Genomic DNA, 16,952 nt, shown 5'->3' with positions numbered 1-16,952 from the left:
ACAAATTATTTTTCTCCAGGTACAACTGTACATCATCTCAATTAGCTTATGAGTTTGTTATACCAAACTTTACAACAATTATACAGATGTACTCTCTGGCATTACTATAGTCTTTTGAACCTTCTCTTTCCTCCTCAAATTTAGAATAGAATAGTAATAGTACACTCAAGTGTTTCTGTATCATTATAAACCATTATATAACAGAATTCTTATTTTTTTAATAAGTTGCTAATAAAACATTCCACATGCTTTGTCAAAATATAAAGGTGTTTCTGCAAATCTCTAAAATGTATTTCAACATTATATATAGTGAAAGCTGGTGACATTAATTCATATTTATAGGTGGCAACATAACAACATATTGATCCCTTTAATAATTAGCATAACATATATTGTGTTTGTAAATTTCCCTATAGGATAGAATCACGTCATTAAGTCAATTTTCTACATGATTTATATTATTTAAGGAGTATTTGGCAGAGCCAAACTGACACATAATATTGTCATTTCTGGAGGAAAAAAGGTAAGCATTATTGCTATCCTGCAGTCACCTATAATTAACTTCTCCGGACAATTATCTTTCACATGTCAGAGGCCAGTGAAGAAAGTAATAAAGGCAGAATCAGGAAACTCTTAATGTTGTGTGGCCCATGCCTAGTGTACGGCCTGGCACTTTGGGGATGTGTAATGTTTGTTGTATGAATGGCCACACAGCATATACACTATACAGTATATATGTGTGTATACACTGTGGCTTGCATTCATTCTATCTATAAAGAAACACACATACACACACAGTACATGTACTGTGTAGGCACGTTTCCTTTTTTTTATTCTTACTAGAGAAATTTGTTGGTAAGAACTGTTAATCTGATCCTGAAGTCTGAATCTTAGCTCTCCATTTGGGTGACATCAAAACTCAAGTCTTTTTCCTGCTTTCATTCATTATGCACTCCGTTCATTCATATTTACATAACTGGCATATGATAGGCATGGGGCTGATACAAAAAGACTAAGTCTACCATGAAGACAAACAGACCAATCATTACTGTTTTGTAAACAAAGGAATTGCTATTTGGGGAGATGAAGAAACTTGCCCAAGGTAACCCAGCCTGTGAGTACAAGAACCAAGTGTCAAATCTCAATCTGTATGTCTTCCAACTATCCCTAGAGCTGAAACATACCGAGACGTGGTAAGGGAACGTGATGGTTAATTTTACGTGTCGGCTTGGCTAGGCTGCGGTGTCCGGTTGCTTTATCACACACTAGTTTAGATGTTACTGTGACAGTATTTTGTAGATGTAATTAATATTTATAAGCAATTGATTTTAAGTAAAGGAGATTATCCTCGAGAGTCTGGGTGGGGCTCATCCAATCAGTTGAAGATCTTAAGAGCAAAATCAGGTTTTCAAAGAAGGAATTCTGCCTCAACACGACAACAGAATTTCCATCCTGCCAGCCTGCCCTACAGATTTCAGACTCAAGATTGCAACATCGACTCTGCCTGTGTTTCCAGCTTGCTGACCAGCACTACAGACTTTGAACTTGACAGCCCCCAAAACCGCATGAGCCGACTATTTAAAATGTCTTTCTCTCTATGTATACATACTACTGGTTCTGTTTCTCTGGAGAACGCTCACTGATACAAGGAGTCACAGCTAAATACGGAGGTTGGGAAAACATCAAAATGTGGATGATAACGCAAGTCATGGAAGCGGATAGGACAAAAAAGGAACCAAGGAAGCATGGGTAAAAAAACTTGGGTACAGCAGCACTTAAGGGGCCAGTAAAAGATAAGGAGTCAAAAGGAAGAGGTAAGTCAAGGGAAAAGAGGGTTTCATGAAGGAGGGAAGCAATCCTGCAGAAAGGTCAAATAGGATGAGGGCTGAGTATAGGCCCTGGTACTTGGCAATTGGTAGGACTATGGTGACCATGGCCAGGGCACTTGTAATGGTGGTTGGGATGGAAATCATACTGTATTCACTGATTGCCTACCAGTAAATAAAAGGGTGATAAAGTGCAAAGAGTCTGGCAATTGAGGAAAGGAAGAAAATAATATTAAAGCTCAAAAAGGAAGGTATAGTGTAGGGAGAAGATTGTTTTTAAATGAGGGAGATACTTGCAAGTTGAGGGAAAGAAGCCACTGGAGAAGATAAAGGTAACTGTTGAGAAACCAAGCCCCAGAGGACATAGAAAATCCTAGAATATGGGCTCCAGACATCAGGGGTAGGGAATGACTGATCAGAAGTGAAACAGCTCTTTGTCTAAGACGAGCAGCGTATAGATAAGAGATCGGTGCTCTCATGGATTGCTCTGGAGCTGGGGCTCCATGCCTTCATTTTATTTATCCTTTATTTTCTCACGGAAATTCACAGGTGAGGTTATCATTGAGAGTCTTTATTAAATTATATATGTGTCTAGTACTATAAGGGATTCGAAAAAGCATGAGACCTATTCGCTACCAATCTACTTGTCCAGCTAATATGGCCTAGTATGTATTTAGTCACTAAACAGACAAAAAGTTTTAACCATTCCTAGCGCTAAATTATTACTAGTATTGGGTTACACAGTATATCATGGGAAACCTTTAGCAAAATACACTCATTTCTGCCAGTAATTAGTAAAAGTTACTATTGGTCCTCTGCTTTGCATCATTTGTACAAATTTTTTAATAGAAGCTAGAAAGTAAGGTTTCTGATACATGGTTTAGTTACAATTCCAATGATAAAGTAACTATATGATCTTAGTGTCCACAAGATCACTATTACAATATATGAGCATGATGAAATAGCACAGCACACTTTAATTTTATTATGTTCAAATGTTTAGAAGACTACACTTGACACTAGTGATCAATAAGTCTTCTCTTTTATTATTTTCTTAGCTGTGGATATAAAGTGATTAGACAAATAATATGTAACAATTTTCTTCCTTAAAATATAAAGGAATTTACACAGTTTTCTCACATTCTATTAAACTAGGAGATGGGTGGTTAGAGGCTAAAATCTTTAGGTTCTCCAGTGATGCATTAACTAAACCAAAAGGGCAACTTTACTCATTTCAAAATGTTTTATTATAACAGCAATCTTCGACGGCAAACACAAAAGATTCTACCATGCTTCGATTTTAAAACATAAATAACCAATTTAATGCATCACTAATGGTGTACAATAGATGTCTTCTTGTAGTACCAATTCAAATAAGAGACTGATGTAATCTGCCAGATACTTCAAAGTAACTAATTTGGTAATAAGAAAACACTTCTATTGTGTAAACTTTCCTACTAAAAAAAATTGCGGAAACCTTCCCAGTTGGATATTTACTAAATAGAAGTGTTGAACTCTCATTAAAATGAAAACTGGAACTAAGGAATTTATGTCTTAAAAATTTATCTTGAATAACATTAGGCTTTTAAATGGAACTATATCTCTAAACAAAGAAAATGGATATTAATGGCAAAGTATGACCTATTTTAGAATTGTTTATATTCAATGTATTTAATTTCATATCTTAAAATTTTAAGTATCTATTACATTTGTTGCTATTATGTTATACACCCTATATACACATACTCCAGATGCCTTATCTATGAAATTAAGTATAGTAGTACATTTCACTTTTCTATAAATCTTCCCCAGTATGAATAAGTAAAACATTTCCCAGATTCTAAACTTCTGAAGGTAAAGGCTTAGGACAGTTTCCTGATCATATTGTATTATAATGTTTAACATATTTTTCCAGAGAAAGAACCTTAGACTTCTCTCTGCCTTTCTTCTCCCTTACCTATCATGGAATCCATAATTTCAGCCTTAATAGAAAAAAAGAAGTATGAAATTCAACAAATATTTCCAAAGCATGTTTAATAAGATTATTGTTTGTTGACCAAGGCCATTTGTAATTTGTCTTTTGGCCCACAAATGTCAAGCAAAATATAAATGTAAATTAAGACATTTTCAATTATCAGTTGTTTCTTCTCCAGGAGCAGCTAATCCTGGGAAAGTACCTATTATTCCACAAAGGAACAAGAGAGAAGGAGTTTCCATTTCTACAGTCACTGCAAGGGGGCTGTCCAGAGTGGCACACAGGAGATGATTCTTAGGGCTGCTTTCAATGGTATTCAAAAGACCCAAGATCTAATTACCTAATATTTTTTATGGCTAATGATAGAGGGGCAGAAGTAACACCCATGATGTTACAGTAGGACTTTCCTTTACTGCATAATATTTTAGGATATTTGCTCTCAATTAAAGAAAAAAACTAAATGATTTGAACCATGTAATAACAAATTATATTATCAAGAGGGCATTATATTATTTATTCCACAGAATTTTAGAGCTAGAAAAAAAAGATATTTCTTGAATTAATTTGCTAAATTATTTGTTGCTTAATATTAATTGTTGTGTATGTCCTATGCCAGTGAATGAGCCATGACTGCTTTGCATGCTTGCATATTTTCATGGCTTCTTATGACCTGCTGGATGAGATCCAAATTCTTTATCCTGGTGTCCAAGACACTTCACGGTCTGATCTCTATCTCTCATTCTAGCCCTTGCTCCCACTAAGATCTGAAGACCAATGCTACACTTTAACCAAAGTGTCCTGTCCCCTACATGAGCCCCCCCGCTACCCACCAGTGCCTGGGCTCATGCTAGCCCAGCTGCCAGACCAAATACCTTTTACTAAATGCCTTTTTTCTCTATTGTTTAGAGGGAAATCTGGTTCATCCTTCTCCTTCTCTAGAGAAGGCCACCTTCTACATAAAATTTTCTTAGTCAAAATCATTCCTGTCCCCCAAATTTCTTAGACATTTTGTTTATATTTCTCATAGGCCAGTTATCTTTAATTTGCATTACAGGCTTTCTTCTAATCATGGTGATCAATCTTTAGGAGCAGCGTCCATTTCTTATATACACCTTGAGACACATACCATCACACTGCCCTGTATGCAGCAGACATTCAATAAAGGTTTATTGAGTGAATTAACTTTTATGTAATCATACCGTTTTATTCTGGATTTATTCTTACATGAGCAGTCACTGTAGAAACCAGCGGCAAAACCATGACTGCCTATAATCTCCACTCAAAAGCAAATAAGAGAAATGATTAATCCCTCAATTATAAATTCAGTTGAAGGTGAGACTAGAGAACAGCCTCATTCATAAAATGAGACAGTAGAAGCCCATAACAATACTGATGCCAGGGACTACGCAAGAGGCCCTGAATGACAGGTTTCCTTGCAACTATGAGAAAGATATACTGCGTATCAAAGCGTGCACGGCACACATCATTTGGTGTAAAATAGGAATGAACACATGGTACACTGAAGTGCTTTATAATGAAGTTTTGTTGAATGTATTCTTTCCTACTCTATTGAAGTGGTCAAATTTTAAAACCTCCAAATCAATGAGGCTTAAAATAATAGCAAGGCTCATTTCCTGGGACGATACATGATTCTCTGTTAAGAGTTCTGTCATCTGCATAAATTGAAAAGCCTGTAATGGAAGAATTAATAAAATAGGGTTTCCTTTCATGGAACTGACCTAAACAGTGAATCACAATTTGAAAGTTACTCACTTAAAACAACAACAAAACACCCAAGCACCTTGCCTCTGGTTTAAAAAGCAACAGTGTTTTGTTTTGTTTTCATTTTGGCACATAGGGATACTGAATAAATATTTGTTGAACGGATGAATAAATGGTTGCTTAAAAAAAAAAATCAGAGTATTAAATTAGAACACTGTGACAAGTGATGCAATGCTAATATCTGAGCATGCACTTTAGGGGAAGAAACTAAAAATTTGTCTCTTGGCTGAGATTTGAGAAATGTCCCCCCAACTTTATACTATTTCTGGTTGTGCAGGACTACAGTTCCAGGGAAACTCCACTGCTCTCTGGTGATTCTGGCCTGAGCTTACAAACCTTACTGGGGGAGTCAGTTTCTGTTAGAATAAAACTGCTGCCTTTTCAAAGACATCTGGAGACAAAAGGACACAGTAAAACATATATAAAAAGAAAGAAAAAATACCTAAGAGAAGGGAAGTCACTAGCAATGTTAATATTGAAAATAAAAGTGGACCATTATTTGGTGACCCTAACAAAAAAAATCTTTGAATAGCATACTTTAAACATGCTGTTTTGTCTCAGGCTATCGTGAAGCATATTCCAAGTCCTACGTAATGAATGAGCCCTCCAGAAACTTTTTATATTCATGCAGCTTAAGAGAAGAAAGCAACCTACCGTAATAGATATTGGTTTAAAGAGGACTTCTGAGAGCTTCCTACGAGCTACCACCAGCTACAGCAGCTTGCTTAAAACAGAATTGATCGTTTAGCTCAGAATTCTTCAATAGTTAGTATTTCCCAAGGACTCTTGGGACAAAATTGTGAATGACCACAGTAATTTTCTCTTTAGTATTTTATGTAAATATTTTAGTATTTTACGTTGTGCCCCAAAACATTCGTAACTGTTTGCAACCAAAACTCAACACAAGGTATATCTCCACCCTTCCTTCTTCTACTTCACAGGAAACTTTAGGGTTATATAGACTATGTATGTCAAATGTATAGAGTGTTTGAATTTTTCAAAATGACGGTTTTAAGGACACATCGCTTAGGAAGAAGTGACAAAGCAGGGTGCAGGAACCCTGCTGTTCTCTCTCCCTCTGGCAGCTTACTTTTGCCACCTAGTGGGAGGCAGTTTCACAGTTAGGTTTGTGTTTTGCTCGAGGACTGTCTCCTTCCTTTAAGATCTAAGAGCAAAGGTCAGCTTCTAAACAGAATATGATCAAACACTTTTCTTTCACATTGGGGGTTTTACATAGTTTGGGGATAACCTTAAGTAATTTCTTCAAACGGGTCTGTTCCATATCTATTGGGTTTTTTTTCAAGCAGTTAGTTTTCACTACAATGATTAACCTAGAGGATTCAAGGTAAAATAAAATCTTCTTACATAAATTTCTAACTCGTAACTCTTAAAAAAAACCCTGGACTTTTCCTGGTTTCCAATGATGCTCTATCCCTTTACCTTGTAGGACTTCACAAAGTCTATGTTTTAGCTCATTCCTGTTTTTTATACTTAGGTGAGGACCAAATCTATATCATCATCCCTAATTTCTCATTGTGGTTCTAATCTCAAATTTTCAGTTATCTACTGAATATCATCCCTGGAACTGACATTGAGTATGTCAAAAACCCGTCATCATCCTCCCAAAGAATCAAAGGATGAGCTTTTCTTTTGAGGCAGTGCGGCAGGCTTAATCAGAGCTAGACTGCAGTCCAGGGTTAAAAGTGGCAGAGAAAAATTTTTTTTATGTATGTAAAAATTAATGAAACAAGTTAAGCAAAGGGAACAATCAGAAGTCAGGCTCAGTTTACTGGGCTGGGTGGGAGGAAACATGATGATCAAGAGTTTGGGTGGAGCAATAATAATGAACAGGAATTGAGGTCGGGAACATAGGAAATTTGAGGCAGGTCACAAAGCTTAAAACAAAGAAAATTGGAAATAAGAGGCCAGAGAGTTTGGAGAAAGTATCATAGCTCAAGTCCTCAGGCTTAGGTATATGCAAGGATTAATAGGGTGAGGACCAGCAGATTCGTGGAGCCTTGGGCCTGGAAGAGCGTGGTGGTACCTCATTCGCACTCCACCTCTGTCCAAACAGGAGCCTCCCCTCCCGTGCCCCGACCCCCAATCCCCATGAGGTCTGCTGGAGACTTTCTTGAGTTCCTGACCCAAATAAATTACTGCTTATCAAAACTGTCATGATCTGGGCTTCCCTGGTGGTGCAGTGGTTGAGAATCTGCCTGCCAATGCAGGGGACACAGGTTCGAGCCCTGGTCTGGGAAGATCCCACAGGCCGCGGAGCAACTGGGCCCGTGAGCCACAACTACTGAGCCTGCGTGTCTGGAGCTTGTGCTCCACAACGAGAGGCCGTGATAGTGAGAGGCCCACGCACCGTGATGAAGAGTGGCCCCCGCTTGCCGCAACTAGAGAAAGCTCTTGCACAGAAATGAAGACCCAACACAGCCAAACATTAAATAAATAAATAAATAAATAATAAAAATAAAGGAATTCCTAAAAAAACAACTGCCATGATCATAAATGGCCCTATAATCCTCTCCGAGGCTTCAAAGCTTTTTTAAACACCTTTATTGAGGTATAATTTATGTACCATAAAGTTCATCTTGTGTGAGGAGTTTCAGTAAATTTAGGAAGTTGTAGAAACATCACCACAGTCTAATCTTAGAACATTTTTATCACTGCAAACAATTTCCCTATGCCCAGTTGCGGTCAGCTACCATTCCCAGCCCAAGGCAACCCATGATCTGTTTTCTGTCTCTACAGATTATTTGCCTTTTTGGGAAATCGCATATAAATAGAATCATACAATATGTCATCTCGTGTCTGGTGTCTTTCACATGGCATGTTTTTGAGGTTTGTCTTTGTTATAGCGTGTATCAGTTCATCCCTCTTTATTGCTAAATAGCATTCCATTGTATGCCTTTATAGCATTTTGTTTATCCTTTCACCAGTGGTGGGCATTCAGATTGTTCCCAGTTTGGGGCCATTATGAATACTGCTGCTATGAATATTCACATACACATCTTTGTGTAAACATATGTTAATTTTTCTTGGGTAGATGTAGGAGTGCAATTGCTGGATCCTGGAGTAAATTTAACTTTTTACAAAACTGCCAAATTGTCTTCCAAAGTGGCTGTTCAATTTTCCATTCCCATCAGCAATCTGTGAAGGTCTCAGTTTCTCCATATCCTTGTCAACATTTGTAGTTGTCTGCCTTTTTTAGTAAAATCATCTTAGTGGGTATGAAGTGGTATCTCACTGTGGTCTTACTTTGCATTCCCCCAGTGGCTAATGACATTGAGTATCTTCTCAGGTGTTTATTAGTCAGCTGTATATTTTCTTTGATAAACTGTCTATACATATCATTTAACGTTTTTTTTTTTTTTTTTTGGCCATGCTGAACAGCATGTGGGATATTACTTCCCTGATCAGGGATCGAACCCATGCCCCCTGCAGTGGAAGCGTGGAGCCCTAACTACTGGACTGCCAGGGAATTCCCATCATGTAACAATTTTAATTGAGTTGCCTTCTTATTATTACATTATAAGAGCTCTTTGTATATCCTAGATACAAGTCACATTTCAGATATATAATTTGTTAATATTTTCTTCTAGTTGGTGGCTTTTCTTTTCATTTTCTTAATGGTGTCTTTTTAAAAAATTTTCTGTTTCTGGCCGAACCGCACAGCATGTGGGATCTTAGTTCCCCGACCAGGGATCAAACCTGTGCCACCCCCGCACTGGAAGCACGGAGTCTTAAGCACTGGACCGCCAAGGAAGTCCCCCTTAATGGTGTCTTTTGAAGCACAAAAGTTTTAAGCTTTGATAAAGTCCAATTTACCAATTTCTTCTTTTATGGATTGTGCTTTTGATGCTGAATCTAAGAAGTCTTGGCCTAACCCAAGCTCATGAAAATTTCTCCTGTGAGTTTTTCAGAAGTTTTACAGTTTCAGGATTTACATTTAAGTCTATTCAGCCATTTAATTTTTGTATACAGCTGAGGTAAGAGTCTAAATTCTTTTTTTTTTTTTCATATGGATATTTAACTTTTCCAGTACCATTGGTTGAAAAGACTATCCTTTCTCCATTTAATGTCCTTGGCACTTTTGTTTAAAATTGATTGAACATAAATTATAAAGGTTCATTTCTGGACTATTCCATTTGATTCTGTTCCATTAATCTACATGTTTATCCTTATACCACTAACTTGAATAATGTAGCTTTATAGTTAAATGTGAAACTGAGTAGTGTAAGTCTTACAATTTTTTTCTTCTGTTTCAAAAATGTTTTAGCTATTCTGGGTGCTTTGCACGTCTACATAAATTTTAGGATCAGCTTGTCAACTTCTACTAAAAAAAAAAGCCTTCTGGAATTTTGTTAGTGACTGCATTGAATCTATAGGTCAATCTGGGGAATTTCCAACTTAACAATAATGTCTTCTAATCCATGAAAATTTAATGTCTCTCACATATTTAAATCTGCTGTAATTTCTCTCAGCAATGTTCTATAGTGTACAAAAGTCAACATCTCTTTGGTTAAAAGCTATTGTGAATAAAATAGTCAATTTTATATTTGGAGTATTTGTTTCTAGTATATAGAAATACAATTGACTTTTGTATATTGATTTATATCCTGTAACTTTACTGAACTTGCTTTAAGTCCTAATAGGGCTTTTGTTTGTTTGTTTGTTTGGTTGTTTTTTTCTTAGGATTTTCTACACACAGGATCATGTCATCTGCAAATAAAGGTAGTTTGTTTCTTCCTTTCCAAACCGCATGTCTTTTGTTTTTTTCTCTTTCTCTTCCCTTTTCCCCTGCTCCCCATATTGAACTGGCTGCAATCTCTACAACAATGTTGAGTACAAGTGGTGAAATCAGGCTTTGTTCCCAAACTCAGGGAGAAAGTATTTAGTCTTTCACCATTAGGATGACATTAGCTGTAGGTTCTTCGTAGATGCCCTTTATCAAGTTAAGGAAGTTCCCTCCTGTTCCTAGATTGTTCAGAGTTTTTAATCAGAAATGGGTGTCGGTTAAGCTAAATAAAAATGACTCACATCTATGAGTTCTACTCTTAAAAAAAAAAAAGAAAAGAAATGGGTGTTGGATTTTGTCAAATGTTTTTTCTTTGTCTACAGAGATTATCACATGCTTTTTCTCCTTTATTAATATGATGTAAACAGCGACTGATTTTCAGATATTAAATCAACCTTGATAATGGTGTTTAATCCTTTTTATATGTTGCTTGATGTTGTCCAACAGTTTATGAGGCTCTGTTAATTTTTGTATTCCTTTTTCTGTTATTCAGAGTAGATAATTTCTTTTTTTTTTTTTAAAGTGAAACTTTTTTGGTGCTTTTTTAAATTTTAATTTTATTTATTTTTTATACAGCAGGTTCTTTAATTTTATTTATTTATTTATTTATTTTTGGCTGTGTTGGGTCTTCATTTCTGTGCGAGGGCTTTCTCTAATTGCGGCAAGTGGGGGCCACTCTTCATCGCGGTGCACGGGCCTTTCCCTATCACGGCCTCTCTTGTTGCGGAGCACAGGCTCCAGACGCACAGGCTCAGTAGTTGTGGCTCACGGGCCTAGTTGCTCCGCGGCCTGTGGGATCTTCCCAGACCAGGGCTTGAACCCGTGTCCCCTGCATTGGCAGGCAGATTCTCAACCACTGAGCCACCAGGGAAGCCCGATAATTTCTTTTGATCTGTCTTGAAGCCATCTCTTTTGGTTCTTTCTTCTGCCATCTCAAATCTATTGTTGAATTCAATCCCTTTACTGAATTTTTCATTTCAGTAATTACTTTTTACCTGTAGAATTTCTATTTGGCCTTAAAATTTTTTTCTCTCTTCATTGAGAGTCTCTATTTGTTGAGTCATTGTCACTATGTTTTCCTTTAATTCTTTAAACATGGCTTCCTTTACTTCCTTGAACGTATTTATTATACCACCTTTGAAGTCTTTGTCTGCCGAGTCCAACATCTGGGGCCACAGCTTTTTTCCAGGGAATACTGGTTACTCTTTCCTTTCTTTGTATATCTTGTAATTTTTTGTTGAAAACTAGAAATTTAGATACTATATTGTAGTTACTCTGGGTTTTAATGTTTCTCCTCAGGATTGCTGTTGTTGCTGTGGTTTTCTTGCTTGTTTATTAATTTGCCTAGATTAAACCTGTGCAATCCATTTCCCTCACAGTATGTGGCTGCTTGTGTCTCTTCTCAGTTTTTTAAAAAATTATTTTCTTTTTTAATTTTTAAACCCAGTTTCCTAGGAGTAACCCTTGTGTCTGTATAGCTTAGTGGTCAGTCAGTGATTGGACAGGTGGTTGTGCTTAAATATCCTATGCCAATAAAGCTTCTACTCCCTGCCAATGAATCTGTGTTTGGGTTGGAGAGCACATTCAAAGAACAGGCAGTTCTCAAGTCTACCTTGGCTTTTACTTGCTGCTAGGCTCTCTTGCATTCCCTTTTAAACTCAGCCTGGGATGTGTAGATAGCTTGAGCCCTCTCTGTTCTCTCCTGCATGTGTATGAAGCCTTCTGGTCAGCTGTGTTGACTTTATTGAGGACCCTTATCACTATATCATTTTCTGAGTCTCCCTGATAAATTTCTGACTAGTCTGTTGGTCCAATGTTGACCCCTACCAAGACTGTAAGCTCAAGTTCACTGAGCTGCTAGCTAGCCTTTCCTGTTTGTTTGCTACTAAGATGTTTACTGTTATTCACAATGCCACTGGCATGGGTTTTTCACATTCCACTTCAAATCAAGTAAGGCCACTCCTCCAGTGAAACTGCTGGTTTCCATGGCTTTCCTTGCCCTTGCATAACTAATGTGCTGACTGAGCCTGGAGGTGGGGAATGAGATCAGCTCCAGGCAGGAACACCACAGAATTCTACCTTTCACCTGAAGTTCAGTAGTTTTTCCATCAATAAACATTTCTCAATTTCGTGAATGCCTCTGATCCATTTCCAGAGTCCTAAAATTGATGTTTTTGACAATTCTGTACAGTTTTATTGTTGCTTTTTGGAAGGAAGATTTGCCCAGCTCTCATTCTGCCATATTGGTAGTCTGCCTTTAAAGCTATTTTTAATTGCTCTGTTTCTTTCCACCATACCCAGCTGGTCACCAAGGTCTGCTGCTTCTTTCTCTGCAATGCTGTTTTCTTTGTCATTTTTAGAGTCACACCCATCAAGGTAATCAGCACACATTCATTCCTGAATTACAATGACAGAAGCCTTCATCACAGTCAGTCCTGCATCCGGTTACTAGACTGACCTTATGGACACCAGTATAATCATATCCCTTGCTCCTGATCGAAGCATCGTTCTTTGCTGCAAAGAACATAAAACTCATACTGCTTCCATCTAGATGTCAAGAATGTACTCAACTGTCTTGATCTTATGCAACAACATTTATTCCTGGAGCTTCCGCCAGGTTGAGTTTTTCTTCCCCCACATATTCCTCGCCAACTTCCATGATCCTATTTTTTTCTCATGTTGTTTCCCCTATATGGAAAGCCCTTATAATCTGTCTTTCATTTCACAGCCCATCAACTCCTAAAAGAAGCTTAATCAGGTAAATTCTTCTGCTCTTGATCATTTCCATATGCTACAGTAGATTTCAAAATTCATATATGCATATATGGATTTTAAAACATTTCTGACACTAAATCATGTTGCTTTGCAATCAGTCCTCAATTGTTTCTGAATATGTTTTGTTGTTTCTCCAACTTCTTTTTCCTTTTAAATACTTTATTTTTTAGAGCAGTTTTAGATTCACAGTAAAATGGAGCAAAACGCACAGAGAGTTCCCATATACCCTGTCTCTAACTTTTAATTACAGTCAATTTGAGGGCTTTCCTTATTTACAAAATAGTAAATACTTCTTCAGCATCTAGTAGAGTGGTAGAGATACAGCTGGTGCTTAGTACATGACGGCTGAATGAATAAACTAAAATGTTTCTTGATTTCCTATGGACACTTTCAAAAATCTTTTAAGAAAAAGGATCACTTTAGAATGTCTTCCCCACCTCCCTGCCCCCTTGAAGAACTTAACTCTTTCATATAGCTCTGAAAGCAGAGATGATACTAAAAATATTTAATAATTAGTGTGGCATGGACACCAACCAAAAGAATCAGACAACAAAACTAGACAACAAAACTAGCTGGCCCAAGAAACAGAAAACAAAACTAGCTGGCCCAAGAAATGATCCATTAGTTCCTAGATTGTGGAGAGATCCCAAAAGTCCCAGACATGAGGCCATGATGATAGAGGATGAAACATGGGGCAGAAACTATCTGCCAAGTGGCAGGAAATTATTTAGACATTTTAACAATTGGTACAACCATATCGGGGGCACAGGCTGAATACCAGTTCTGCCAACAAGTAAATTGATATCTGGATTTTATAATGACCGTAGACTATAATATCAATAAAATGGACCTCTGTCAATCATGAACAGTTTCGGATTTGGAGAGCAATATGAGAAAAACGAGTCTCAGAAATGCAAGATGCAGATAAGAATAGAAAATGGTCAGAAGCCAATCTCAAGGGTTGGTTAGGCAGTACAAGATCAGAGAGAACAAAAGTACTAGCAGGCCAAGACAAACAAACAGGGCAGACCCTAGGTAAGTAACCAGGAGTCAGAGTTCAAGGTAAGGTAGGTTCAGTCAGGCAGATAGTAAGGAAATAACTAGGTAAAGACTGCAGCAAACAGTTGTCTGGAAGCAGAAATGTATCAGCAACAAGGAGCTGGCAGACAGACAACTCTGTCCCTGAGCTGGAGATTTTCTTACTCTGTGCTCCCTACTACGGCAAGAACCTCCGTAGAGGCAGGACCTGTCTCTGCATGTGAGGTTAGGTGAGCCAGCTATAAGGCCTGTCAGCGTATCAGCCTTTTAGAGTGAGAAGCGTAAGTGTGGGTCTTGGTAGAGTGATGACACTTCTTATCAAAATGTACCAGGTTTGCTGGTAGCACATCACTGTACAGCCTATGAAGGGCAATAGAGACATTTTAAAATCACTACGTTGGCCCTTATTATTAAATTTCATACATGTTAAATATTTGGGGTTTAAAAAAATGTCTTTATATTCCTTCCATCAGAGGATGCAAAAAAGAAACCAATTCACTAAAGAGTATTTTAAAAATATGTGACCTGAAGAGGCATTAGCTGCTAACTTAGAAACAAAGAGACCAGGTCAAATAACTATTAGCAATGAAAGAATAAAATTGAAAATTCTGAAAAATAACCAGTAATTGGTTAGTCTGAAAAGTAGTTTTGGAAATGGAGAGAGGCATGACTTAATTGAAGCTGTATTGCTAAGAGACAGAAGGTTACTGTTTTTCAGTTTTAAATAGTGTAATAAATCATACACAACACCGTAATTTGAGTTTACGAGGAAGGTAAAAAAGGTTATAAAAGTGACCTCCAGTGGGCAATAATGCTCTCAAATCTGTGGCCTAGGGAACTATATTCTATTGATCGTCACTTTAAAACAGTCTATATAGGCAACAGTTTTCCACTATAACTTTCACATCCATTTAGCCAATTATATACATATGGTATTTATTGGCTCAATAACGTATCTGGTTATGATTCATTAGCATGAACTGTTAACAGAAAGGTTTTTAGGATATTTCCCCAACGATCTTCAAATCAACATCAAATATCTAGACCTACAGAATAGTAGGAATATTAAATACTTACTTAAATAATTTGAAATTAGAATACCAAATTAAAAATTAAGGAACTACTGGGACTTCCCTGATGGCACAGTGGTTAAGAATCCACCTGCCAATGCAGGGGACATGGGTTCGATCCCTGGTCTGGGAAGATCCCACATGCTGTGGAGCAACTAAGCCTGTGAGCCACAACTACCGAAGCCCGTGCACCTAAAGCCCATGCTCTGCAACAAGAGAAGCCACCGCAATGAGAACCACATTGCGCGTACTACAACGAAGAGTAGCCCCTACCTGCCGCAACTACAGAAAGCCCGCGTGCAGCAACAAAGACCCAACACAGCCAAAAATAAATAAAATAAAATAAATTAATAATAAAAAAATTAAGGAATTACTAACATGGAGTATGTATACAGGTCTAAAACTGAACAAAACTTATAGGGAGGAAATCTAGGAGGCACTTTTGAACTCTATTTGTCTCCTAGGAGATCATGAACATGAAATTATCTTCAAAGAGATAATCTGTTGTGAAACATTGAGCTACAGGTAAGGTGAGGTACAGAGCAAATAACCACACTGAAAATCTTTTTTAGTGCAGTTGGGGAAAAGTCATGTTTTTTAAAACCTAAAATTTCAACTTTCTGTTGATTAGCTGTTATTCATCACTTCAGGAAAAAAAAGCAAGAGAAGGAAAGCAATAAGGTAAATTCGTGGGTCTTGACTATAGTCCAAAATTATTTTATAGGTTAAGTTAGTAAGTCACTTGTGTGCACAATATCACTGCATACATATAACCTTTTAGAAATGTGGTCATGCTGTACTAAGCATAAATGAAATTATGAGTCAGTTGTAAAATACATAATATTCAATCTTCCCACTACCTCCCCCTAAAACTCACTGTTGGTTCTGGAAACTGCTTATATATCTGAAATGAAAAAAGATCACTATGGAAACAACAGAATATTCCCTATTACTTAAAATAAAAATGCAGCTATGAAGCTTTTCTAAGTGGGATTTCAAAAAGGAGACAAAAGTAACCTTTGCTACCAGCAAACTTTCTTTCAATGCTCTGATAAATACTGATGAAGAAAGATAATTAATTTTTCCCTTAAAGAATAAAATTGGTTTCTATTGTAGAGTAAATAAATCCAAAATTCACAACCAAATCTAACTGTGCTATAATACAGGCAATATTTCCAGAAGATTAGCTCCTTTCTGAAAGAGAATGAACTCTGAGTGACCATGTTTAGAATAACATTTGATACAAAATTCAAAAAGTGCATGCCTAATGTTTCTTCCTTCTAGTTCGGGGATTAGATCAGCAAACTTTTTCTGTAAAGGGGCAGATAGTAAATATTTTAGGTGTTGCAGGCAATACGGTTTCTGTCATAATTACTCATTTCTGCTGTTGTAGTGAAAGTGGCCATAGACAATACCTGAACACATGGGCATGAGTGTGTTCCGATAAAACTTTCTTTACGGATACTAAAATTTGAATTCCATATAATTTTCACATCTCATGAAATATTGTTCTTCTTTTGATTTCTTTCCAACCATTTCAAAATCTAAAAGCCATCCTTAGTTCAGGTGGTAAGCTGGATTTGGCACATGGGCTGTGGTTTGCTGATTCCTGTTCCAGTCCACTGAGTAATAACTATCCAGTGGTGAGAAGCTGTTCCTGGTGACCTTCCCTCCTGAAATAT

The 16,952-nt window shown here is 37.1% G+C and overlaps 1 protein-coding gene across 15 annotated transcripts in view; it reads right to left on the bottom strand.

Annotated features, from left to right (window-relative positions):
* Positions 1-16,952, bottom strand: part of STAU2 (staufen double-stranded RNA binding protein 2) — a 318,701-nt gene that overhangs the window by 84,510 nt on the left and 217,239 nt on the right. The gene's annotated exons all lie outside the window — the stretch shown is intronic.

The sequence above is a fragment of the Balaenoptera ricei genome, chromosome 17 (assembly GCF_028023285.1).
Source record: "Balaenoptera ricei isolate mBalRic1 chromosome 17, mBalRic1.hap2, whole genome shotgun sequence".
Taxonomy (NCBI): Eukaryota; Metazoa; Chordata; class Mammalia; order Artiodactyla; family Balaenopteridae; genus Balaenoptera; species Balaenoptera ricei.
Note: the sequence above shows the minus strand (reverse complement) of the source record. Positions and strands in the feature narration are given on the sequence as shown.